General features: G+C 46.4%; 1 long non-coding RNA gene across 1 annotated transcript; it reads left to right on the top strand.

The window, feature by feature from the left end:
* Positions 1 to 678: 678 nt before the first annotated feature.
* Positions 679 to 26035, top strand: LOC120398172. Its single transcript, XR_005594225.1, has 4 exons — positions 679 to 783; positions 4677 to 4901; positions 5540 to 5597; positions 25865 to 26035. It is a non-coding gene; the product is annotated as an uncharacterized LOC120398172 (long non-coding RNA).
* The last annotated feature ends 666 nt before the right edge of the window (positions 26036 to 26701 follow it).

The following is a 26701-nucleotide window of genomic DNA, read 5'->3' on the forward strand; positions in this document are numbered from 1 at the left end:
ATGGACCAGTGAACATCTAGTCTGACCTCCTGTATAAAACAGGCCACAGAACTTCACCCAAATAATTCCTAAAGCATATGGTTTAGAAAAACATCCAGCCTTGATTTAAAAATTGTCAGTGATGGAGAAACTACTATGACCCTTGATAAATTGTTCCAATGGTTTATTACCCTCACTGTCAAAAATGTACATCTTATTTACAATATGAATTTGTCCAGCTTCAGTTGCAGCCATTGGATCATGTTATACCTTTCTCTGCTAGTCCGAAGAGCCTATTGTTAAATATTTGTTTCTCATGTAGATACTTATATACTGTAATCAAGTCACCCCCTAACCGTCTCTTTTTTATATTAAATAGACTGAGCTCCTTAAGTCAATTTCCATGAGGCAGGTTTTCCAATCCTCTAATCATCCTTGTCGCTCTTCTCAGAACCCACTCCAACCTCTCTCTTTAATTGTGGGCCATGGCCATTGGGAGCTGTGAAGCCGGTACTTGGGGTGGCACCTGCAGGCGGGGGCAGCATGTGGAGCTCCCTTGGCTGCTGCTCTATCTAGTGGGGCAGGGATAGCTCAGTGGTTTGAGCATTAGCCTCCTAAACCTGGGGTTGTAAGTTCAATCCTTGAGGCAGCCACCCAGGATCTGGGGGAAAAAAAATTGGTCTTCCAATTATTTTTTTAGGAGCCAGAGGGACATGCCACCGCTTCCTGGGAGCTGTGCGGACTTCCTCTGTCCCCAGGAAATGCTGGGACAATGCTGGTATAGCTGCTAAGGGACCACCTGAGGTAAGAGCCTCTCAGAGCTCCCGTGAACTGCACCAGCCTGCACTCCAAATCCTCTCTCATGCCCCAACTTCCTGCCCCAGCCTGGAGCCCCCTCCTGCACCCCAAACCCCTCATCCCTGACCCAGAGCCTGCACCTTCAGCTTAGAGCCCTCACCCCCAGCACCCCACCCCCTTGTTCTAGTCCAGAGCCCCCTCCTGCATCCTGAACCCCTCATTTCTGGCCCCACCCCTGAGCCCGCACCCCCAGATTCATGCCTGGAACCCGTACTCCCTCCTGCATCCCTGACCCAGCTCAGAGCCCCCTCCCACACTCCGAATCCCTGGGTCCCAGCCCGAGCCCCCTCCTGCATCCTAAACCTCTCATTTCTGGCCCCACTCCAGGGCTCACACCCCCATCCCAGAGTCAATACACCCTCCTGCACCCCTAACCCCCTCCCATGCCCAAAGAACCCTCCTGCTCTTCCTAGCAGCTGCACCAGCTAGGTGGCCCGGCTCCCCACAAGCAACGGAAAGCGAGTGACGAAGGGAGGAGGGATGGAGTGAGCAGGGGATACGGCCATGGGGTTAGAAAGTTGGCAACCCTAGCTACAACCTCAAACTAATCAGACCAAATTCATCCCTGATACAAGCAGATGCAGTTCTTCTGAAATCAGTGGGATTGTGTCCACTTACACATGCTTTTGGCCCAGCATGTCTAAAACTGAACTCATTGGGCAACATAATGCCTGTCCATGCCCTATCTTAGAGCTGCTGAATATTTCCCCATATTTGTTCAGAATAATAACTGAATAATTTGTCCCAACAGGTTATACAGTCTGTGGGTTATGATGTGCTTTATTTGCTATGTGTGATTTGTCTCATAGGTCGCCTTGTATTGTTTCATGTCCCTGACTAGATATATAAAACTCTTTAAACAGGAGAGAAACTATGACTAGTAGTGAATAGACAACAGCGCCTAATGGATACTTTTAGGCCCTAAGTATCAGAGGGGTAGCCGTGTTAGTCTGGTTCTGTAAAAGCAGCAAAGAATCCTGTGGCACCTTATAGACTAACAGATGTTTTGCAGCATGAGCTTTCGTGGGTGAATACCCACTTCTTCGGATGCAAGTAGTGGAAATTTCCAGGGGCAGGTATATATAAGCAAGCAAGAAGCAAGCTAGAGATAATGAGGTTAGATCAATCAGGGAGGATGAGGCCCTGTTCTAGCAGTTGAGGTGTGAAAACCAAGGGAGGAGAAACTGGTTCTGTAATTGGCAAGCCATTCACAGTCTTTGTTTAATCCTGAGCTGATGGTGTCAAATTTGCAGATGAACTGGAGCTCAGCAGTTTCTCTTTGAAGTCTGGTTCTAAAGTTTTTTTGCTGCAGGATGGCCACCTTAAGATCTGCTATTGTGTGGCCAGGGAGGTTGAAGTGTTCTCCTACAGGTTTTTGTATATTGCCATTCCTAATGTCTGATTTGTGTCCATTTATCCTTTTCCTTAGAGACTGTCCAGTTTGGCCGATGTACATAGCAGAGGGGCATTGCTGGCATATGATGGCATATATTACATTGGTGGATGTGCAGGTGAATGAACTGGTGATGGTGTGGCTGATCTGGTTAGGTCCTGTGATGGTGTTGCTGGTGTAGATATGTGGGCAGAGTTGGCATCAAGGTTTGTTGCATGGATTGGTTCCTGAGCTAGAGTTACTATGGTGCGGTGTGCAGTTGCTGGTGAGAATATGCTTCAGGTTGGCAGGTTGTCTGTGGGCAAGGACTGGCCTGCCACCCAAGGCCTGTGAAAGTGAAGGATCATTGTCCAGGATGGGTTGTAGATCCCCGATGATGCGTTGGAGGGGTTTTAGCTGGGGACTCTATGTGATGGCCAGTGGAGTCCTGTTGGTTTCTTTCTTGGGTTTGTCTTGCAGTAGGAGGCTTCTGGGTACACGTCTGGCTCTGCTGATCTGTTTCCTTATTTCCTCATCTGGGTACTGTAGTCTTGAGAATGCTTGGTGGAGATTTTCTAGGTGTTGGTCTCTGTCTGCGGGTTTAGAGCAGATACGGTTGTACCTCAGTGCTTGGCTATAGACAATGGATCTTGTGGTGTGTCTGGGATGAAAGCTGGAGGCATGAAGGTAGGCATAGCGGTCGGTAGGTTTTCGGTATAGGGTGGTGTTAATGTGACCATCACTTATTTGCACCATGGTGTCTAGGAAGTGGACCTCCCGTGTAGATTGGTCCAGGCTGAGGTTGATGGAGGCGTGGAAGCTGTTGAAATCGTGGTGGAATTTTTCCAGAGTCTCCTTCCCATGGGTCCAGATGATGAAGATGTCATCAATGTAGCGTAGGTAGAGAAGGGGCGTGAGTGGACGGCCTTAGTTCAGCAAAGCACAGAAACACATGCTTAATGTTAAGCATGTGCAATGGGACTTAAACGTGTGCTAAGTACTTTCCCGGACAGAGGCCTGATTGAATGCCATTGTTTATGTGTATTATGGGTAGAGCATTCATATAAACAAAGAGTGGATGTGCAAATGATTGTGGGAAAATGACGAAAAAGGGGCAAAACTAAGCTACTAGATTGAATCACAAATAGGATTTCACTAACATATTTGCCAATCTGTTTTGCGATCATTCAACCAGCTGTACATGAAAACCTGCCTCCATACGTTTCATACAGCTTAACGAAGAGGACTTAGTTGATTCATTTGCCTTAGAATAATACAGTGAAATAAAAAAGAAAGATAACTGATTTTATAATTCATCAAAGTAATAAGAGATAAAATACAGAAAACATAAGACAATATATAAAAACAAACCTCTTTACATTTTCTTTTTGGAGAAATCAGTTTAGAAACAATGAACTCAAATCAAGCAGTAAACAAGGCTTCTCCCCAACCAAAAGTATAAAAAATAATAGCCCCCAAAATACATTCGGCTAAATCTTTTATTTTAGACCATCCCTTGTGGTCTTGATCTTTCAGTAGGAACCTGAAAGCCAATAATATAATAATTATTTGTTTAATAATGTCCAATAAAGAAATGACTAGTAAGCCCACTTTATATGTGTAAATCAGTGGTAGGTGTGTGTCGGGGAGTGGAAGCAAGTGAATGTATGTCTTCATTTCCAGGCCAAACACACTCCTCCCCATTCTCTTGGAGTGATGGCCAGAGCGCGGCAAGCCAGTGGCCCCGCTCCCCCGGCCGGAGCGCAGCAAGCCCCAAGAATGGCCTGGCTAGGGGGACAACTAGCAGACAGCATCAGTGCTTGGAGAGTGACAGACTACACCACTATGAAGTGCTGGGGCTCAAGCAACCTCCAGTTTCTTCCTACCTCCTTCTCAGAGCAGACCCCCCTCCCTGCCTCTTTGTCTTTCCACATCCAAACTGGATGCACTGACCTCCAAAACCAACTATTTGTTTTTCTGTTGCCTCTCTCCCTCCCTACTGGGCTGCTCCAGAGACACACTCATCCCTTGGCACATGCTCACCTTGCCCTGGCATGAAGAGAAGAGAGGTAGCAGCCAATCCTGTCTGTCTGGGACTGCTGCAATGCTAGCTCTGCAGAGTCCCCTAACAGCATATGCAGCCATAGCCAGCCCCACAAGGATGTCCAGTGACCTGTCTGTCTAGGCCCACCAGGGAGGAGTGGACGTACTAAGTACGCCAGAGGACTAGCACAGCATGCAGCCTTCCTGGACTGGACTTGCTGTGCAGGAATGTTCACGCAAGCTCATACACAAAATATTGGTAGAGGTATTAGACTAAATAGCCTCTAAAGACCATTTCCCACTGATTTATGCAGATTATCTGAGAAACAGCTGTGAATAAACATTTCTGCCCAAGCTGCCCTTTGACATTTGAATTTCCTCTTCATGAAATCCTGTGTTTACTTTTATCTCTGTTTCTTGCCAGGCCACATATGCAATAGATGACTGTAGAGACCTTGTCTGGATGGACACTTATGAACCTGAGACGACCTACTATGTCTAGCGCTTCTACTCCCACACTAATAGCTTTGTGAAGCTCGAGCAGGTCCCAGAGATGCTGAGCTGTGGCCAGCAGAGGAGGATCATGGTGCACTACATTTTGAACAAAGAGGGATACAAGGATGCCACCAGTGTGAACTTCTACTATGTGGTAAATGTTGGGTGGCTGCTCTGCTTCCCTGAAAGCCTCTTTGTTTTTAACCTCGGTTAAGTATTGATCAAGTCAGAAATATGTAACCTAGATAAGTCAGTGGTAAAAAATCAGAACCTAGCCATTGTCTTGTCAATGGGTTCCACCAGGGCTCTGCCCATTTAAACTTGGAGCACATTAAACATTGATCTCTAAAGTCACCCAGGGCTCTGTGAGCACCAGGAAGTGGAGAGTATAAAATTACCACTAGGGGGAGTATATCTCAGTCCCTTGTGCTGTACAACTGCCATGCAGGAGAGGCCAGGAGATACTGGAAGAGTCGCAGGGGATACTGCAGAGCAGGACTGAGGGGCATCGGCAGAGCTGTGTGGGGAGCCCAGCACTGGAATAGCAGAAGGAGGAGAGGAGCTGCAGGGCAGGACTGAGGGGCATTGATACAGTTGTGTGTGAGGAACGGGGGAAACTAGCATAGGATCTGCCTGCAGCTAAGTCCAACTCTTATGAGGCTATCCAGCCCTCATTTTCGTGAGCACCAAACATTACAATCCTGCTCATCACTAAATGATAGATATTTACTAGCCCACTGAAACAAATTTAACTTTTTCTGATCCTCTCTCATGGTGTCTTTTTGTGCACAGGTGATGGCAAAAGGCAAAATTGTTCTGAATGGCCAACAGCAAGTCAGCATCACAGGTGGTAAGTGCTGAGATGTTAGAAAACAAAGATGTGAACTCCAAAGCATAAGTATCTTGAGTGAAATGGGCTAAAATTGAGTACAGCAGCTGGCTCGAATCTGTTTCTATGTGGTGTTAGTTACTAGACCTATCTCCGACATAAGCCACAATCACAGCATTATTAGCACTGGAAGGGGACTTTAGTGCATCATGTGGTCCATCCCCTGGCATCACAGCCAGATTAATCCTGTTCCTCAATTGAATGATTAGCTAGGAGTGATACTTGGTGTGAATTTGTCTCTTTCTTTCTCTTTAATTTCTCCTCAAGGGGCATTTGCAAATTGTTCACTATGACTCCTCATTATTCATAATTTGAAGTATGTGAATGATCACCTAAATCACATGGTATTGTTTCTGATCCCTGATTGGATGACTAACCTGTCTTTAGTAGTTGGTTGTCAACATTAAGTTTGTACGTGTTTTACTCCTGGTGTAACAGAAACACCCATGTTGTGTGTTTCTCACCCCATCCTCCTCCAGGTGCTGGTGTAATACACTAGTCTAGTGCAAATAAGGCTGTCTTCCTCTAATGATCATAACAGCCTGCTGCTATACTATCTCAGCCAGCTAAAGGACTTCTCCTTTCACTCAGGGGGGAGCTTCCTGGGCTATTTGGTGCTGAAGGTCCTGAGTTCAATCTCTGTGGACAGTATTCTCAGTGTGTGCCATGCATGTAGCACTCACACACACATTTTCCTACCCAGAAGTAAAGCTAGAGAATTCTTCTCCGACTGCAGCTCACCTCACACTCTGCAAAGTGCCTGGTGCTCAGCATCTTAATGTTGGCATATGGTATCTCACTGAGGGGAGCAATTTGAAGTCTGGTGAGAGCTGGGTCTCCCAATAGCCAACTATCTCATTTTAAAGAAGCTTTTAGCTTACAGGCAAAAATGTTAGCTCATCCACTAAAGCCGTGATTCCTCCTGTCTCTTCTCTTGGCTTTTCCTACTACTGGCTTCATGTTCCTCCTTGTAAATGGTTGGTCGGGGCTCAACCCTCCGGCTGGCGGGAGGGGAGCCACACCGACTCGCTCCTTGTCCCCTCTAACTGGTGGGTGGCAAGAAGTCAGGGTCAGCACCGTCTCATGTGTCAGGCCCTCTGGGTCAGGGGGGCTGAACAGCAATCAGTTTTCACACCTTCAGGCCCTCCGGATCAGGGGGGGCTGAACAGCAATCAGTCTCAAGAAGGTTCACAGGTTCAGACCCTCAGGCAGGGGCTGAACACAAGGCACACAGTCAATCAGTGTAAGCCCAGGCCCTCAATCAGGGCGGGGCAGCACAATAGCAGTTCTACGCTCAGATCCTCACAGCAATCAGTCTCAAGAAGGTTCACAGGTTCAGGCCCTCAGGCAGGGGCTGAACACAAGGCACACAGTCAATCAGTGTAAGCCCAGGCCCTCAATCAGGGCGGGGCAGCACAATAGCAGTTCTACGCTCAGATCCTCACAGCAGGAGCTGGGCAATACCAATAATTCAGGGCTCAGGTCCTTGTCACAGGAGCTGAGCAGTAACACTAGTTCAACTAAGCCCAGGCCCTCTGGAGGAGGGGGCTGGGCAACAGCAGTTCAATATAAGCCCAGGTCCTCTGGAGCAGGGGGCTGGGCAACAGAAGTTCCATATAAGCCCAGGTCCTCTGGAGCAGGGGACTGGGCAACAGCAGTTCCATATAAGCCCAGGTCCTCTGGAGCAGGGGACTGGGCAACAGCAGTTCAATATAAGCCCAGGTCCTCTGGAGCAGGGGACTGGGCAACAGCAGTTCAATATAAGCCCAGACCCTTTGGTCAGGGCGGGACAACCACCATAGTCCCCAGGGCTCAGGTCCTGGTGTCAGGAGCTGAGCAATGACAACAACTCAGATTAGTGCAGGCGTCTCGGTCTGCGCTGGGGTGAGGGGGAGACTGCCACCCGTGAGTGGGTGGCAGGGGGGACACAGGCCCACCCACTCCACTGTGTCCCAGCCCGGGGCCCTATTAGCGGCTAGCACTGCCGCTGGTCAGTGGGGTCCTGACCGAAACACACTGACATGGGCACCTCGGTGCCTATAGCCTGACAGGGGTCGGCTATCCCTGGGCTCCATTCCGTATCCCCCTCTATGGGTACCTGCTCCTCGGTCGCCATGGGTTCGGGCCAGTCCGCCGGCATGGGGTCTGCAGGACCAGGGTTTGGGGGCAAGTCAGGCAACTCCTGCTGGAAGTCCGGCCAGGCTGCCTCCGATGGTTCCTCCGGATAACAGCAGGGCGGAAGCGGCGGCGGCGGCGGCTCCTCCTCATACCGGGCGCGAGGAAGTCCTAGCGGCTGCTCCGGGTTCCGATCCCGGGGAAGTTCCACGGGTTCCTTGTCATACTGGGCGCGGGGCAATGGGGGCCAGTCCTGATTGCCGCCTCGGGTCCTAGAGGGTTCCCAGTCTGGAGCCCCCGCCGGCACGTCTGCTCGCGGCGGTGGCTGGCCCTGACTGAGCTTTGGCGTTCTCCTTTTCTACTTCTTGTCCTGCCCCTTGACTTCCGGGGGGGGGGGGGGCGGGGACAGGAAGTGGCGACTTAGCCCACTTGGGCATCTGGGAGGGAGCTCCCTCTCCTGGGCAGGAGGGGAGCCACACCGACTCGCTACACTCCTGCAGCTCCTTACGGCACATTCTTCATCTCGCTGACTGGCAGTGAGAAGCTGGCTCCCACTGCCCAGATACTGGTCTACACTGTGCACCCTGGTGGCGAGCTGGTGGCCGATAGCACCAGACTCCAGATTAAGAAGTGCTTCAAGAACAAGGTGAGAGCTCTGCTTTCTTTTTGAGGCCCACCCTAGGTTGCCACAGGCTCAGGGAACCGAGAGGACGTGATTCCAGCCCTGTGCTCAGGCTTCCCTTTAAGGGCAGAGAGCAAAGAAAGTGCAAACACATCTGAACAAGGGAATGCCAGTGGTGAAGAATAGCAGGAAGGCAGGAGATGCTTATGTGAGGGACATGGATGGATGTTCAAGCAGAGTGAGGACTGCCAATGAAGTTGGGGAGAGAGAGGAGCAGGGATGCTTTGCAGGGCCTCTGAGGTCATGTCTGTCCCTAAAACAGGGACTCTGGGAGATTCTGTTTGATAGTGAGGCCTTTGAATGAGAGGAGAAGAAGGAGAAGGAGGAGAAGAGAGAGATCTGATCATCATCTCCTCATGAGTGACGTTTACACATTAAAATGAATCTCCTAAGGGGCTCTGATTTCTCTGCTCAATTCCAGGTCCAGCTACAGTTTTCCAAGAAGCAGGGGCTCCCAGGCTCTAACATCAGCCTCCACCTTGAGGCTGCCACCAACTCCTACTGTGCTCTGTGGATCAGAGCATCCTGCTCCTGAGACCTGAGCAAGAGCTGTCTGCTAACACTGTAAGCCCTGCCGCAAATCCTCCTCTCTCTCTACTCAGAGAAGTGCAGAATATTGTGCTTCTCAAGGGGGTTTATAGCTTAACATGGCAGGGAAGTGCCAAGGAACAATTCTGAGTTCTGCTTCATTACTGTGCTTCCAAAGATCCTCCCTCCAGTAGCCACACACTGGGGTATGATAGGATGTAGCTGGAGTACGTACCTCGAGGCACAGAGAGAAATCTTCAATTATGCTGTTGCTAATTGCTATATCTTTGTTACTTCTTTGCAACATGTGGCTATCTAGTCTCAGTTCACAGGTGGTCTACTGGATATAGAACTGGACAGGGACTCAAGACACCTGAGTTCTCTTCCTGGCCCTGCTACAGGTCTGCTGGGTGACCTTGGGCAAGTCTCAGTGCCTCTGTCTTCCCATCTGTATAATGATACTGACCTCCCTTTGCAAACTGCTTTGAGATCTACTTGTGAAAAGTGCAGTATAAAAGCAAGGTATTATTGTTATTATATGGGAATACCATATACCTGCATCGCCAGAGCCACTTAAAGCACTTAACATTGGTATATAGTCTAGGGAAGTAAGTGATTATGTAAAATGGCATCTTCTTACTCAAGTAGGCCTGATCCAACACTGTAGAAGTCATTTGAATCTTTCAATTAACTTCAGGAGGCTTTGAATCAGGCTCCTTGTGCAGAAACATCCAGGCTCATATCTACACGCTTTAATGAGAAAAATATGTTTGCTGATTTTTGCTCCCATGCACTCTGCAGTGCCAGCACAGCTCAGAGAGAAGGTGATGGAGTCTATTCCTTCTTGTGCATCATCAACAGAATTGATTACTAAGTTCCAGCCAGTTACAGTTGTGCAAACCTACTGCAAGCAATGGGATTGCACAGATGTCACCAAGGGCCTGCACTGTTTGTATTATTTGATGAGGATGTTCAAGAAAGAGACAACCCAGCTTGACGCTAAGATCCCAGGGCAAGTTTGTGGAGCTAGAAATTTGAAAAGGAATCTGGAATTGTTGGGAAACCATAAACATGGAGCCCTGGTACCATTTTTACAGAGTCACTTTTCAGAGAACCATACTATAGCAGTGGCGTTTTTCTCATAAAGTTGGAGCATACTTGTACTGTGTACATTGGAGGAGATTTCTGAGGTGGTCTCTTAAAGCAGGAGGTTGCATAATAAGGGTGGTCTCTTCTTCACTGTGTTTTCTTTCTTGTGGTGCTTCAAAGTCGCTGTTAGTCCACTCTGTATTAAGAGGCTGAGCATGTGAGTCTCATACAACTTGAAGTATCCCAGGACAGTTTTCTTACTGAGCTGGAGCACTTCTTGTAACTCTGTTGAAGGGCAAAGGTTCCAGCTTGGAATTTGCTCATACCTGGTAATTGCCAGTGGTGACTCAGGATTTTACACCTCTGACATTTCCTTGTGCTCACCTGATTTCATCCCCTCCTACCAAGTATACAATCAGCTCCATGTGCAAGAGTATTATGGCTATTACTACAACAGACTCAACGTGGAAGATGATGACAAAGAGCCGTGCATCCCAGTCACAGATACCTTTTTCTATGGCTTATACTATGTGCCTGTGGATGTTACTCATGACGGGAATGTCTATGGTGTTTTCAGGGTATGTCTTCTGAATGTTTCCCCAATGTTACTGTCATTGTATTGGCTCCAGAAAATGTACAGCAGAGGAAGGGAAAGTTGTAGAAGGATTATGTCTCAGATCTTAAAGCCCTGCTCAGGCAATGTCTCTCCACTACTAGGGGGAGGGTGGATTCACTGGAAATGTCTGCCATATCTCAGGGGGTCCTCTGTTCTCCCCCTGCAGTGACTTTTGTTTAGACTGTCCCTTGAATTATGCTGAGTTATATTTATTGTGGTTGAGACCACAGTGTGGTAGCCATTTTCTAAAGAAGAAACAATACCGGTACCTAAGAGCGTGCAGTCTCAAAGACAACTGATAACTTCCACTCAGTGTGTAGCAGTTGTCAAAAAGGCTAACAGAATATTAGGAAATTTTGGATAGAAAATACCATGATGTAACTCTGTAAATCCATGATCCGCCCACACCTTGAATACTGTGTCCAGTTCTGGTCACTCCATCTCAAAAAGTATATAATGGAACTGGAAAAGATTCAGAAAAGGATAACCAAGATAATCAAGGGTATGGAATAGCTCTGTCCAAGGAGAGAATAAAAAGATTATGTCTGCTCAGCTTAGAAAAGAGATATGACAGAAGTCTATAAAATCATGAATGGTGTGGAGAAAGTGAATAGAGAAATATTAGTTAGCCCCTTCACACAATACAAAAAGCAGGGGCCCTCTGAAATTAATAGGCAGCAGGTTTAATACAAACAAGAGGAAGTATTTTTTTTCACACAGCACACACCTAACCTGTGGAACTCATTGTCAAAGGATGTTGTGATGGCCAAAAGTCTAACTGCATTCAAAAGAGAATTGGATCAGTTCATGGAGGATAGGTCCATCAATGGCTATTAGCCAAGATGGTCAGGGACACAACTCAGTGCTGGGGGAAAGCCCTAAAACTCTGACTACCAGAAGCTGGGAGTAGAAGACAGGGGAAGATCACACTATAATTTCCCTATTCTATACACTTCCCAATAAGCTCTGGTATAGGCCAATATTGGAGACAGGATACTGGGCAAGATGGACCATGGTCTGACCCAGTATGACAACTCTTACATTCTTACTAAAAAAATGAAAAAATGGCAGGGGAAAGGTGTGCAGCACACAAGTGGAATGGAGAGGGAGATAGCTGTTGGTTTGACTTTTAGCTTCTTTTTAGCACACATCAACCACCCGCAGCAGCTCTAACAGTTAGTGATTATGAGCTTGCTAATTCATTGTTGACATCATGGTAGCTGGGGGCCTTGAGGAAGGAACTGGATGACAAAAGTAATGACCTGGGCTGAAATCCTAGCCCCACTGAAGTCCGTGGGAGTTTTGCCATTGACTTCAGTGGGGCCAGGATTTCATTCCTGGTATTGGCTAAGCGGGGGCATTCTGTGTCCAGGGGGTGGCATGGAGACAGTTTCAGAAAATTGGTCACAGATTATATTAAGGTTCCATGTATATATGGTTTATAAGGATTAATAAATGATTAATCAATATTGTAAGCATGTTATGGACATGAGTAATATGTTATAGATGTTTATGAGCACATCAGAAGAAGGTGTTTTAGATGGTTATAAGCCATGGTTATAAGCAGTTTATTGACTTGTTGGACTCTGTAACAATCTATAACAACTGATTAACTTTTTATGAAAACATTTATTAATCATTTATTAATTCAAATGCTTACAAGTAGTGAATAAAATGACACAAGTGTGGAGTGGTTTGGGAATGATTTGTGAACCAAAAAAAGACCTTGTTTTCAGTATAATGCAAGCTACTTCCTGCTGGGCAGAAAGGTGCTCTCCCCGAGTCCTCTCAAGTCTATGACATCAAAAGTTTGTTTAAAGGACCAAAAAAAAAAAAAAGGCAGGAAACCATTTTTGATTTTCAACAGCCAGGTTGCTTTCAGTATTCTCCCAAGGCTGCCAATAGCATCTGCAACAAGAAGGCAAGGAAAAGCGCCTCAAAAAGATACTGATCTTAATTATGAATTTCCATGGTTTAATCTATTTGGAATGTCAACCATAATGTATCTTGTCAGATTTGTGGTTTTGGATTTTTTTTGAGATTGTGTTACAAAACTACAGCATTCTTTTGTGTGTGTGTTTTTTTAAACCACTGAATTTCCTACTTTTCTAATTAAAAAAAAAAAAGAGCAATTCCAACATCCTGGCAAGGGATTTAACATTCGCATCATTGAGATGAACCTTCAGCTCTACCTCCAGCTTAACAACATTTTCTGAATATGGAGGGTGTCACGGGGTCACTCACCACACTGGCACCTCCTGCTGCCCATTTCGGGAATTATCCCTGGTCAGTGGGTGTGCCCTCTGGTGATGGTCGCTCTCCTGTCCTTGTCTCCCACTGCAGTTCCAATCTCACTGCCTCTGCTTTGTGGCACTGCCCTCCGGCTGTATCACAGTCTGAGTTCCCCCCTTCCGGGGGAATCCTTCTGCAACAGTCTAGCAGCTCCTTGCAGCAGCTTGGCAGTAAAACATATTTGCGAATATGTTAGTGAGATCCTATTTATGATTCAATCTAGTAGCTTAGTTTTGCCCCTTTTTAGTCATATAATATATATATTATATATTCTGCCGGGCAGAACTAAGCAGCTGCAAGTGGAGACTGTGGTTCAGGAATTATGGGGTTTGCTTTGGTTTTTGTGGGCAAGTATTCGTGCTGCAGACTTCCTGTGACATCTCCTTTTTCAATAACTATTTCTTGGCCTTCCCAAAAGACACTGGTGGCTTCTGGGCTGTTACCAGGCACCTTCCAAAAGGACGTCTCTCGATATTAGCTGTGCTTAGCTTGAAGTGTTCAACTGATACTCAGTCTAGAGACTTTAGATTGTTTGACTCAGGTGAGAGTCTGGAGATCCAAAGACAGTATACATTTTTTTTAAATGGACTCCTCTCCTTTTCTGTCTCCTCTAGGGAGGGAGAGATGTCTAGTGGTTAGAGTAAGGGGCCAGAATTCGAGTCTCCAGGGTGCTATTTTCAGGTCTGCCAGTGGCTAAACATGCGATCTTAAGCGAGTCACCTAACCCCTCTATTCATATTAGTAAAATACCATAGTATTATACAGTAATGGCCTGAACCACTTTAGTAACATTACCACAACTAATTACAGGAGTACAAACCTATAGTCAAAGTGGTTTAATAGATTATTATAAACCACAGTGTTTTAGATGAATATTCTATAAGGGGCATCTCAATTTACCTCTTAGGAAAATATTATGTCCGTTTTACAATCTTTCTATTATGGTGGTGTGAGGTTTAATTGATTGAGGTTGTACAGAGCTTTGAGATCATCAGATAAAAGATCTTAGAGAAGTAAAGAGAAATAAGTATATCCGGCTTTTTGTCAGGACTGCATTTTTCATGTCATAATGTGGCAGTGGTGTAAATTAGGTCATCATTTGGCATGCCTGGGTTCTCTCTGTGTGTGGTACAAGGATAACATTTATAGTCCATGGGGGTAGACTTTATGTAGTGTGACATAAACACTAGAGACCGCTCTGTGTGGTGAGATATGTGATACATCTGACTTGTGGGCAAAATAATATACCCCACACCTCTCTGCCCCCTTAGGGTAAATCCCAGAGTGCACCTCTCAGAACAAGTATATCCTGTCGTGAATTGTAGAGACATCAGCATCAATAAATTATGAGTCGAAAACTGCAAGGTGGCCTAAAACTGCACAGTTCCGCTACGCAAGTTAGGGATGCTGATTAAGTGTTATTTCCTGATCTGTAAATCATCAGCACCAAACCTCTTTGTGTGTTATCTATAAAATATTGGCTGTGGGCCTTTGTTATAAAAGGATAACTAACTTTAATGGCAGCCCTATAAATAGTAATTAACATGCTACAAAGTGAACAACATCCCCCTGTAAAAAAATGGGGTACATGCTGTGCCTATTTTTTTAAAAGAAGTGCATGCGTGACTGTGTGTGCTTAGATATATGTGTGCTCATGTATTGGCAGGCAATTTCTCCATTGTGATTGTTCAGCTTTAGGAAATGCATTGGAATGACCTAATTAGGAACTGACATGTCACATTGGACCAGTGATCTGTTTAGCCCACTATCATGACTCTGACAGTGGTCAGTGCCAGCTGCTTTAGAAGTGGCAAAAAACCCTAAGTGGACAACTATGCAGTGCAGGAAGTTTCTTCCCAACATCCATCACTTAGTGCTTGGCATATGCCCTGAAACACGAGGAGGGTTTATACGCTTCTCAAAGCATTTTTTAAAATCCTGTCTAATAAAACTGTGGATGTTCTCATTGTCCATGTAAATACCTAATTCTTTTCGGAACACCACCACACTCTTGGATTCAATGAGATATTGTGGCAGCAAGTTCCACAGGTTCATAATGTATTGTGTAAAAAAATAAATCTGTTTGATCAGTTTTAAATTCATTCTCTTTTAGCTTTATTGAATGGCCATTGCTCTTCTATGAGAGGGTAAATAGGACTGCCCAACTGATAGTATCTGTACCATTTATTATTTTATATGCATCTCTCATGCCCTCTCATATTTGTCTCCTCTGCACACTAAATAGGTTCAGTAATTTCAAACTCTTTTCAAAGGGAAGCCTTTCCAGGCTTCTCACCATGTTTGTCACCCAAAGAAGAGAGAAAGAATGGTTCAGATATTGAGGGGTTCCATTTCCTGCTCTGTTGCAGATTTCTTGTGTTAGCTTGGACCAGTCACTTAGCCCCTCAGTTCCCCACCTGTACAATGGGTACAAACTGTACCTGGCTTTCCCAAGTTTATTCTGTTTTCCTGCCAATAAAGTTCTCGTTGGGCTTGTCTACATGGCCTGTTAGTGCACAGCAAGCTGGTGTGTGACTGTCCAGAGTACTAGCCTACTGCGCACTAGCTGGCCGTGTGGACCCTGCTACTGCACACTAAAAGTTCCCTTGTGCACTTTGATCTGCTGCCGTTTGAAACAGCAGAACTTTGAGAGAGTTGTGGCAAGGTCCACACAGCCAGCTAGCGCACAGCAGGCTAGTACACTGGACAGTCACAGCCCAGCTTGCTGTGCACGAATAGCGCGTGTAGACAACAAGCCCTTTGTTTAAAACACTTGGACTCAGTACTTGTGAATGGGGAAGAACCCAGGGTTGTATATATAGTTTCCCAGGGGGTTTCTGGTGGGGGCTTGATGCGATGCTATTTAAGTTTTCAGAAGGCGCTCCAAGAAAATTGAACCTGGTCCTTTTCGCTGCCGACAACACCCAGCAGAGAGGTTGCATAAGAAAGCTGAGAAGTTGCCCACCAAATCTTAAATTCTGGTACAGCTGCAAACAGAGCACAGGTCTGCAGCATAGCACAGCTAAGTCTCCTCCATGCTACACTGACTTTTCTACTGAATATGCCAAGTGTCACGGAGTGTGGGGGAGTCAGGGGCCTGCACCCCCGGGCTCCCTGCGATTCACCAGGACTCTCAGCCAGCCAGTAAAGCAGAAGGTTTATTTAGACGACAGGAACACAGTCCAACACAGGTCTTGCAGGCACAGATAACAGGATCCCCCCTGTTAGGTCCATCTTGGGGCCCCAGGATCCCCACAGCCCCCATTGGGGATCAGAGCCCTCTCTCTGCTTCCCTTCTTTCCCCAGCCAGCTCCAGTCTGCCCAGCCTCCTCCAGCCCCTCCCCTCTGCTCAGCTTCTTTCCCGGGCCAGGAGGTCACCTGACCCCTTTGTCTCCAACACCTTCTCCTGGCACCTTTGTAGGGGAGGGGCCCGGGCCATCAGTTGCTAGGAGACAGAGTGTCAGGCATTCGGATGCGCTGGCCTTTTGCTTTGCTAGATACTTAAGAACTGCACACAGCACCCCAGTAAGAACAGTCCCATTTCGTCACACCAAGCATATGTGCTTGACTATCCTGTCTGTAACTGATGCTCTAACCGCTAGAGCAAGGCACTGAGCTAAGGGCACAGACTCAAGTCCTGCAACACTGGTGAGCTGCCCAGGAACAGAGCTTCAGTATGGAAGGGTACTTGATCTGAAAGGGCTTTCCATCTAATCCCCCCAAAACTTAGCATTAGAAGGTAGGGGAATCTTGGTCTTTGCTGCATATCAGGGCCACTCACAGCATCTTCAGCTACAGCTATATTGTAGATACCCTGCTGGCCAGGGCAGCATGGACTGAAACCAGCCAGGGCTTGGCAGTTGTTCATAGACTCTGACGTGAGGAGTTTATTATGTTCCTGCTACTGTGATACCTGGCTAGACAACCACCCAAGAAACAGAAAAAAACTGGTAGCTTAGTAGAGGTGGTTCTTGAATGGAAGGACAACACATCTGTACTGGAAGTTTTTGGTGGGTACTTCTGAAGTGAAGAGTAATAACAAGAGGTTACCTATTGGAGGTGGACTTCAGGGCAGGTTTTATTGTATTTTCTGTAGCATCGATGAGTTTCTGAAGAACTCCATAAGCAGCATAAAAATGCAGTAGCAGAATGCTCATATGTATCCAGGAAGAGCAGAATAATGATGTGCGTGAGGGTCTCCCTTGGACACTGACCCTGGGAGAATGAAAATCCAGTCCGTACTGGACGTACCCCACGCATTCCTCATCTTTGAAACTCTCCAGCCTGATTTATCCACTTCTGACAGAGTGAGTGCTGTGAACAGTCTGGGTAAGAAATATAAGCTCATTAAACCTTGCTGAAAGGTTCGGAGAAGCTCTGCAGTCTTCAGTGAGCAAACAGTATGTCTCACAAACGGCAGGCTGCATGCTGGGGCCATATATCACAAACCACGGGAAGGGGTCTGGCATGGAACAATTGATAGGGTTTTGCCACTGAAGAGACAACTTCCCTTTACACCATATGGAAGACAGATTAGGGCTAGGTGAATGACCCATTCATATGGGGATGGTATTCAGATAGGGGGGACAACTGGATGATATTGGGACTCTCGGAATCAATATTACCTGACACCCGTTCCCTCACACGCATGCAGGGCTGGGCCTCACTCCCTCCACCTCACTCCCTCCAGGAGCTATACACATACACACACACACCTCTCTACCTACCTTTTTGTTGTCTTTTGGGATGAATCTCAGAGGCTTCCTCTCGCCTTTCCCTCCCTCCCTGGATGTTTAGGAGCAACCAGCTGGTCCGCTCTTCCATCTGGATTATTTAGGTTGGCCAGCAGTAGCTGCTGGTACCCAAAATGAAGGGTAGGGGCTGCTAGTACTCCCAACTTCACACTTCTATCTTCCCCCTGCAGGATGTCTAAATTTTCAAAGTGAAAAGCTTGGCCAGTGGTACTGGTGGTCACAGGGAAGGGATTTGGTGAGGGATGAACAATAGAAAGATGGAGGGAAAGTGAGATGAAGAGGGACAGCTCTTTTCCCTCTCCTATCACCTCCCCCTTTCAGAATGAAAAACTGGAACACTTTACAGTAAAGAGTCGAGTGGGAGCTAACAGTATTTGTCCCTCTGGTGAGCCCTTTACTGGTTTTTTTCCAATCAGAGTCTCCACTCCCACTCCCAGCTCTTTGCATCTAATTTCTCCCTCTGATAACCAGCCCACACAAGCCAGTCAGAATCGAGCTTAATACAGAGAGTGTTGTGAATTTGGTAGAAAAGACACATAAGTGATCATATGGAAGCTAGGATTTTAAACAAGGAAGTGTCAGAAAAATTACAGTTAATGTGTGAGCTAACTCTAGAAGAGGTGGTGAAAATACAAGTCATCCAGTAAGAAAATAGTAAAAATAAGACATAGCAAAGAAAAAATACCCATGAGCGGAAGGGAAGCACTATAGAAAATGCCTATTAAGAGCACTGAATTCCTCGGGGAAAATGTGGCAGGTTTGGCATGAGAAAAGATAGGACCAATGAGAACTGGAAGAAAGGAAAAAGGACACTGAGGAGTTTTTTTATCCTTTGGAATGCAGCTCTGAGGCCTGGTCTATACTACGAGTTTAGGTCGAATTTAGCAGAGTTAAATCGAATTAACTCTGCACCCGTCCACACAACGAAGCCATTTACTTCGACATAAAGGGCTTTTAAAATCGATTTCTGTACTCCTCCCCAATGAGGGGAGTAGCACTGAAATCGACATTACCGGTTTGAATTAGGGTTAGTATGGATGCAATTTGACGGTATTGGCCTCCGGGAGCTATCCCACAGTGCACCATTGTGACTGCTCTGGACAGCAATCAGAACTCGGATGCACTGGCCAGGTAGACAGCAAAAGCCCCATGAACTTTTGAATTTCATTTCCTGTTTGGCCAGCATGGAGAACTGATCAGCACAGGTGACCATGCAGAGCTCCTCAGCACAGGTAACCATGCAGTCCGAGAATCGAAAAAGAGCTCCAGCATGGACCGTAGGGGAGGTACTGGATCTGATCGCTGTATGGGGAGAGGATTCCATGTTAGCAGAACTACGTTCCAAAAGACGAAATGCCAAAACATTTGAAAAAATCTCCAAGGGCATGATGGAGAGAGGCCACAATAGGGACTCACTACAGTGCAGTGTGAAAGTTAAGGAGCCCAGACAAGCCTACCAGAAAACCAAAGAAGCAAACAGACACTCTGGGGCAGAGCTGCAGACATGCCACTTCCACACTGAGCTGCATGCAATTCTGGAGGGGGGGGAGGGCCCTGCCACCACTACCCCACCCCTGTCCGTGGACTCCGATGATGGGGTACTCTCAGTTGCCATGCCTGAGGAATTTGCGGATGGGGAAGATGATGAGGAGGAAGATGAGGTTGAGGAGACCACACAGCACACCATTCTCCCCAACAGCCAGGATCTTTTTCTCACCCTGACTGAAATAGCCTCCCAACCCTCCCAAGGTGGTATCCTGGACCATGAAGCTGTAGACGGGACCTCTGGTGAGTGTACCTTTGTAAATATAAAATGGTTTAAAAGCAAGCATTTTTTAATGATTAATTTGCCCTGAGGACTTGGGATGCATTTGTGGCTAGTACAGCTACTGGAAAAGTCTGTTAACGTGTCTGGGGATGGAGCGGAAATCCTCCAGGGACATCTCCATGAAGCTCTCCTGGATGTACTCCAAAAGCCTTTGCAGAAGGTTTCTGGGGAGAGCAGCCTTATTCCCTCCTCCATGGTAGGACATTTTACCACACCATGCTAGTAGCAAGTAATCTGGTATCATTGCATGACAAAGCCCGGCAGCGTATGGTCCCAGTGTTTGCTGGCATTCAAGCAACATCTGTTCTTTATCTCGCTGTGTTATCCTCAGGAGAGTGATATCATTCATGGTCACCTGGTTGAAATACAGGAATTTAGTTAAGGGGACATTCAGAGGTGGCCATTCCTACTGGGCTGTTTGCCTGTGGCTGAAAAGAAATCCTCCCAGCAGTTAGCCAAGCAGTAGGGGAGGGGAAGCATTGGAGCTGAGCTGTTTGTGTTTGGATAGCAGGGATCTTCCCTGATACCAGCCACAAGGTGGGGGGAGGGGTAAAGCAACCATCCCAGAGAATTGGATGGGGGAGGGGGGTAGCTTGGTTTCTGCTGCTTCACGTTAACACAAAAACCGCAGCACTCAGCAGGCTTTGCTTGGTATGGGAAAGGAGGGTGCTGCTTTTGTGAAGGCTGCAGAAGCCGAAAGAACAATGGCTTACCATGGCTGCATGCAAGCTGAATTCTGTTGCCCGGCCCTGCATCTGTGATCTCTAACACTAAAGCCACAAGCACTCAATATTAAGATGCAAAATGTGACTTCGTACCGAAATCACATGTGCTATGTAATGTGAATAGTGTTGTTCACTGTGAAAGAGTATACCCATTGTTCCGTAAAATGTATCTTTTAAAATACTTCTGTCACTTTTTTCCCTCCTGCAGCTGCAAATTTTTCAACTCTTCCTCCTCTGTCCCGAAGGCTATCTCAGATAAGGCAGAAAAAAAAAAAGGAATGCGCGATGAAATGTTCTCTGAGATCATGCAGTCGACCTACAATGAAAGATCTTCCACTCCTTCAGATGAGGACACAGTATCACAGTACAGGAAAGTGGCCAATGAACGTGAGGACAGGAGGGACGAACGTGAGGACAAGAGGGATGAACGTGAGGACAGTAGGGACAATCGAAATGAGAGGTGGTGGCAGGAAGATCAGAGGAGGCAGATGCAACACTGGGGCTACTGCGGGGTCAAACTGACATGCTCCGGTGTCTGGTGGAGCTTCAGGAATGGCAGCAGGATCACAGAGTGCCGCTGCAGCCCCTGTATAACCGCTGTCCCCCCTCCCCAAGTTCCATAGCCTCCTCACCCAGACATGTAAGAACGCGTCGGGGGGAGGCTCCGTGCACCCTGTGACTCCATCCCAGTGGACAGCACAAGCAACAGAAGGCTGTCATTCAACAAGTTTTGAAGTGGCCTTTTCCTTCCCTCCTCCCCTCCTCCCACACCCCACCCGGGCTACCTTCTCAGTTCTCTCCCTATTTTTATAATCAATTAATAAAGAATACATGGTTTTTAAACGATAGTGACTTTATTTCCTTTGCTAGCAAGCTGTGATCGAAGGGGGGAGGGTGGGTGGCTTACAGGGAATGAGTCAACCAAGGGGGCGGGTTTTCATCAAGGAGAAACAAACACAACTGTCACACAGTACCCTGGCCAGTCATGAAACTGGTTTTCAAAGCTTCTCTGCTGCACAGCGCTTCCTGGTATGCTCTTCTATTCGCCCTGGTATCTGGCTGGTGTCTGTGCGTAATCAGCGGCCAGGCAATTTGCCTCAACCTCCCATCCCACCATAAATGTCTCCCCCTTACTCTCACAGAGATTGTGGAGCACACAGCAAGCAGCAATAACAATGGGAATATTGGTTTGGCTGATGTCTCAGCGAGTCAGTAAAGTGCGTCCAAATGCACATTCTACCACCATTCTGCACTTGCTCAGCCTATAGTTGAACAGCTCCTGACTACTGTCCAGGCTGCCTGTGTATGGCTTCCTGAGCCAGGGCATTAAGGGGTAGGCTGGGTCCCCAAGGATAACTATAGGCATGTCAACATCCCCAACGGTTATTTTCTGGTCTGGGAAGTAAATGCCTTGCTGCAGCCATTTAAACAGACTAGTGTTCCTGAAGACGCAAGTGTCATGAACCCTTCCCGGCCATCCTACATTGATGTTGGTGAAACATCCCTTGTGATCAACCAGTGCTTGCAGCACCATTGAAAAGTACCCCTTGCGGTTTATGTACTGGCTGTCCTGGTGGTCCGGTGCCAAGATAGGGATATGGGTTCCATCACCCCACCACAGTTAGGGAATCCCATTGCAGCAAAACCATCCACTATGACCTGCACATTTCCCAGAGTCACTACCTTTGGTAGCAGCAGCTCAGTGATTACTTTGGCTACTTGCATCACAGCAGCCCCCACAGTAGATTTGCCCACTCCAAATTGATTCCCGACTGACCGGTAGCTGTCTGGCATTGCAAGCTTCCACAGGGCTATCGCTTCTCGCTTGTAAACTGTGTGGGCTGCTCTCATCTTGGTATTCTGGCGCTTCAGGGCAGGGGAAAGCAAGTCACAAAGTTCCATGAAAGTTCCCTTATGCATGCGAAAGTTTCGCAGCCACTGGTAATCGTCCCACACCTGCAGCACTTTGCGGTCCCACCAGTCTGTGCTTGTTTCCCAGGCCCAGAATCGGTGTTCCACAGCATGAACCTGCTCCATTAACACCATGATCTCCAAAGCGCTGGGGCCCGCGATTTGAGAGAATTCTGTGTCCATGTCCTCATCACTCTCGTCGCCGCACTGCCGTAGCCACCTCCTCGCCTGGTTTTCCAGGTTCTGGTTCAGCATAAATTGCACGATAATGCGCAAGGTGTTTACAATGTTCTAGACTGCTGCATTGAGCTGAGCGGGCTCCATGCTTGCCATGGTATGGTGTCTGCACTGAAAAAAGGTGCAAAACGATTGTCTGTCTGCCGTTGCTCTGATGGAGGGAGGGGCAACTGACGACATGGCTTACAGGGAATTAAAATCCACAAAGGCGGGGGCTTTGAATCAAGGAGAAATACAAACAACTGTCACACAGAATGGCCCCCTCAAGGATTGAACTCAAAAGCCTGGGTTTAGCAGGCTGTTGATTTCACGGAGGGAGGGGGGAACAAATGAATACAAAACAAATCTGGTCTATTTCTTGTTTTTATCTGCTCCGTCTATCTTTTACATCTTAGGCTGGCAGCAGACGGTGCAGTACGACTGCTAGCCATTGTCATCTCCTGGGTGCTTGGCAGAAGATGCTGCATTAAGACTGCAAGCCATTGTCATCTCCTGGCTGCTCACCAGAAGATGCTGTATTACGACTGCTAGCCCTCAACATCTCCTGGGTACTCAGCATGAAATGGGAAATGACCTGACTGAGTCACTCCCATCTCTGTATGATGACGATGGCTTTCAGTCCTAATGCACCATCTGCTGCCAAAAGGCAATGAGCTGCTGCTGTGTAGCAATGCAGTCCCATGTCTGCCAGCACCCAGGAGACTTACGGTGATGGTCAGCTGTGCGGGCTCCATGCTTGCCGTGGTATGGCGTCTGCACAGGTAACCCAGGAAAAAAGGCGCAAAATGGTTGTCTGCCGTTGCTTTCACAGAGGGAGAGAGGGAGAGGGGGACCTGATGACATGTACCCAGAGCCACCTGCGACAATGTTTTTTGCCCCATCAGGCATTGGGATCTCAACCCAGAATTCCAATGGGCGGGGGAGACTGCGGGAACTATGGGATAGCTCTGGGATAGCTACCCACAGTGCAACGCTCCAGAAATCGACGCTAGCCTCGGTACTATGGACACACACCACCGAATTAATGTGCTTAGTGTGGCCGCATGCACTCGACTTTATACAATCTGTTGCCAATTCTGTAAAATCGGAGTAATTTTGTAGTGTAGACATACCGTGACAGACCTCCCTGCAGAGTAATAAACATGGATACTACTCAGAGGGAAGAATTCCCTGTCCTTTCCTTTCAAAATTAGCAACAAATGTTGACGTCAGCAAAGGAAAGCCCCTGTGCTATCTTCATGAGCCAAGGCACCCTGTGCTTTCCAGAACTAGCAGACCTCAGGGAAGGTGATGGAAAAGTTAACAATTTGCTTCGCTGGGGACCTCTTGTTTCTATGGGCCACAGGTCCATGTCAAAATGAGGATGCCCACAAGCATCATGGTAAAGCCGCCTATAGTAGGCTGAACCTAGTTGGACCTGCTGGGTAAGCATGGTGGATGCATAGGGTACTGTAGCCCAGGGCCCAGTCTAAGAGTGGGAGAATTGTGCAATTCCACGTTGAGAAAAGTAAAGGCCTGTTGTTGTCAGTTTTTTACAGATTTTTCCTGAAAAATTCCCAGGTTTTACAAAAGCTACTATTAGTTTTTTACTGATTTTCTCCCAAATTTTGGACCACTCAAGTTCATGAAAATACTGATTGTTAAAAAAAAAATCCATCGACATCACATTAGATGGCTGTATATTTGTTTATAATAAAATAGTCTGATTGCATTGGGGTCACAGCAAGAAAATGCAGCTGATTTTGGTGGTGGGTGCTGGAAGATATTGATTGCATAAAAAATTCTTTATAGACTAAGGCTTCAATCCTGCACTGGGCTCTTGGAGCAGAATTGGGCCCTAAAGTGGCATTGTCAGATATGTGGTATTTGGAAAAGTGTTTCTTATGAAAATTATAATTTACATTACAAAGATATTGTAAATAGCCAAACACATAGGAGAGTAAAGCTTTTTTTTTTCTTTTCTTTTTTTTAATGACCAGTAACTGTTTGGGGATTGTTTCTGATGCTATTTTTATCCCCATTTCTGATTGGCTCTTTCAGCTATTGGGTGACTGTGTGGTGTTTCCTTTGCAATGTTGTTTCCTTGGATGAGGGAGAAGGGAACTGCACTGTATTAAACGTTTTGTTCTTTTACAACATGGTTTGTTATCTCGGGATGTGGACCCTGCACTGGAGCGTATAATTACAACACCATGTCTTGGGTTAGAAAGAACTCAGACACTAAATTGTCCATGTCATCACCTGAATTTGACCATGAAATATAGTGCAGAGGGACCAAGAACACAGCTGAGGAGGAGGTGAAGGCTGAATGGGCATTTTGGTGCACTGGGCAAACCCAATCTGCTCAATCCATTGCTGTAGTCCCACTGTGGCCATTTAATATTATTACCTGCTCCTTGCCCTTGAAATTGTGCTTTCACCTCTCTTTCCATTTTGTGTGTCTGAGTGGAGAAGGTCAGGGTTAGAGAAGAGTATAATAAAACATGGCTCATTTTACATGGGTGATCAGAATGCTATTAAGTTGCAAAAGAGTATTTTTTAGGAATGTCAGTTTTCTGGGTCATTTTTCTAAAGTACAGAGAGACGCTGAAAGCCAAGGTAGGACCCACCTCTACTGCTCAGGACGTTCAGAGACACCACCACAGTTGAAATGAAACCATTTAAAACTGCTTTGTAGTGAAAGCCTTAATTTTCTTGTTTGGGGCATTTAATTTTTATAGTGTCAATTTTTTAAATATAAAACAGGTTCTCTTCTGTAGCATACAAGAGCAGAAGCTTTGAAGTTTCACCTCTGTCTCCTAGCATTGAACCTATGTCTGACTTGTTGTGGGAACACTTGTGCTCTGTGCTCTGAAAACAATAGACTCAACAACAAATATTTTTAATATCAACTGGAAAAGAAACTGTTTCATGTTAAGGAGGTGGCATGTTGCAATGTGCAGAGCAAGATTTGGATTCATGTTCTCTCTTTGGCTTTCATTAAAGAGAATATTTCATGTGAGTCAGAGATTGCTAACTGCCCCAAAGGGAGTGCACTTTAATGGAACCATGTGTCTTGGGTTTTTCTTTACTAATTAGTTGGTGAGAGCAGAGAAGAAAGGACATGGCTTTATAAGAATCACAGAAGGCCAGATTAGCATGGCCTTGTAGCAAGCTCTTCTCCTGTGTGAGGGCCTGCACTAGAGGTGTTATGGAGGTCTCATGCAGTGAATGTGCCAGTGGTAACAGCTGTGCCAACTTGCTGCCTGGTATGTTTGAGGGGTAGGGTGACCAGATGTCCTGATTTTATAGGGACAGTCCCAATATCTGGGGCTTTGTCGTATGTAGGTGCCTATTACCTCCCACCCCCCATCCTGATTTTTCACACTTGTTGTCTGGTCCCCTATTGAGGGGAGACAACACGGCACCTCTCCTCTTCTCTCTCTTTTCTCCTCTTCTCTCCCTCTTTCAGGTAGGTAGTACCTGCAGATGTGCTAACGTGGAGATGTGCTTCTGGGATTCTGGTCCTTGTGTAGGGGCAGAAGGGGTGAGACGAAGACTCTGTGCTTCCCCGAAGGGACAGCAGGAACCAAAACGTATATCAGATGACCAGAATAACCAAATCCAAAAAAGAAGAGCTTGACACCAGTGACAGAACATGAGGATGTCAGAACACAAAGACTGACCATGAAAACGGAAGAGCAAAAACAAAACATGAAAACCAACAGGTTCAGTTTTCCATTTTACAGTGTCTCACAAAAACTTGTGATGAAAAATTGTGTGAAGAAGACTAATTGGCTTCACAACAATTTTCATTTTCAAAAAAGGGCATTTTTCAACACAAAAAATGTTTGTTAAAAAAAGTCACCCAGTTCTATTTCTAATTTACAGTACCTCCCTGTCTCTATGTTCCCCATACACAGTACCCCTCACACCGTATCTCCCTCCCAGTGTCCCAGAAAAGATATTCCCTTACCCCTTTCAATACCCCTTGTGTGTTATTAATCTTTCTTCTCTGTAATGGCTTGGTAATTCATCCAGAATAAGGTAGGGTGTGAATTTAAAGTGGATTAACCTTTCCTGATTAACTTCACCTATTGATGCTGTTATTCCAGAATAAGAGTGCCTTATTCTGAATTATCTCAATTCACTTTGGAATTTAATGGCATAGCTATTCCAAAATAAGTCTCTGCATAGGCAAGCCCTAATTTTCATTTCTATCAATTACATTGTTTGTAATTTATTAAAAGATTTTGTCCTTTACCCTGTAGTTACTTTCTTTTCCTTAGTAGTCTTATGAGGAACTGAA

The sequence above is a fragment of the Mauremys reevesii genome, linkage group 1 (genome assembly GCF_016161935.1).
Source record: "Mauremys reevesii isolate NIE-2019 linkage group 1, ASM1616193v1, whole genome shotgun sequence".
Classification (NCBI taxonomy): Eukaryota; Metazoa; Chordata; order Testudines; family Geoemydidae; genus Mauremys; species Mauremys reevesii.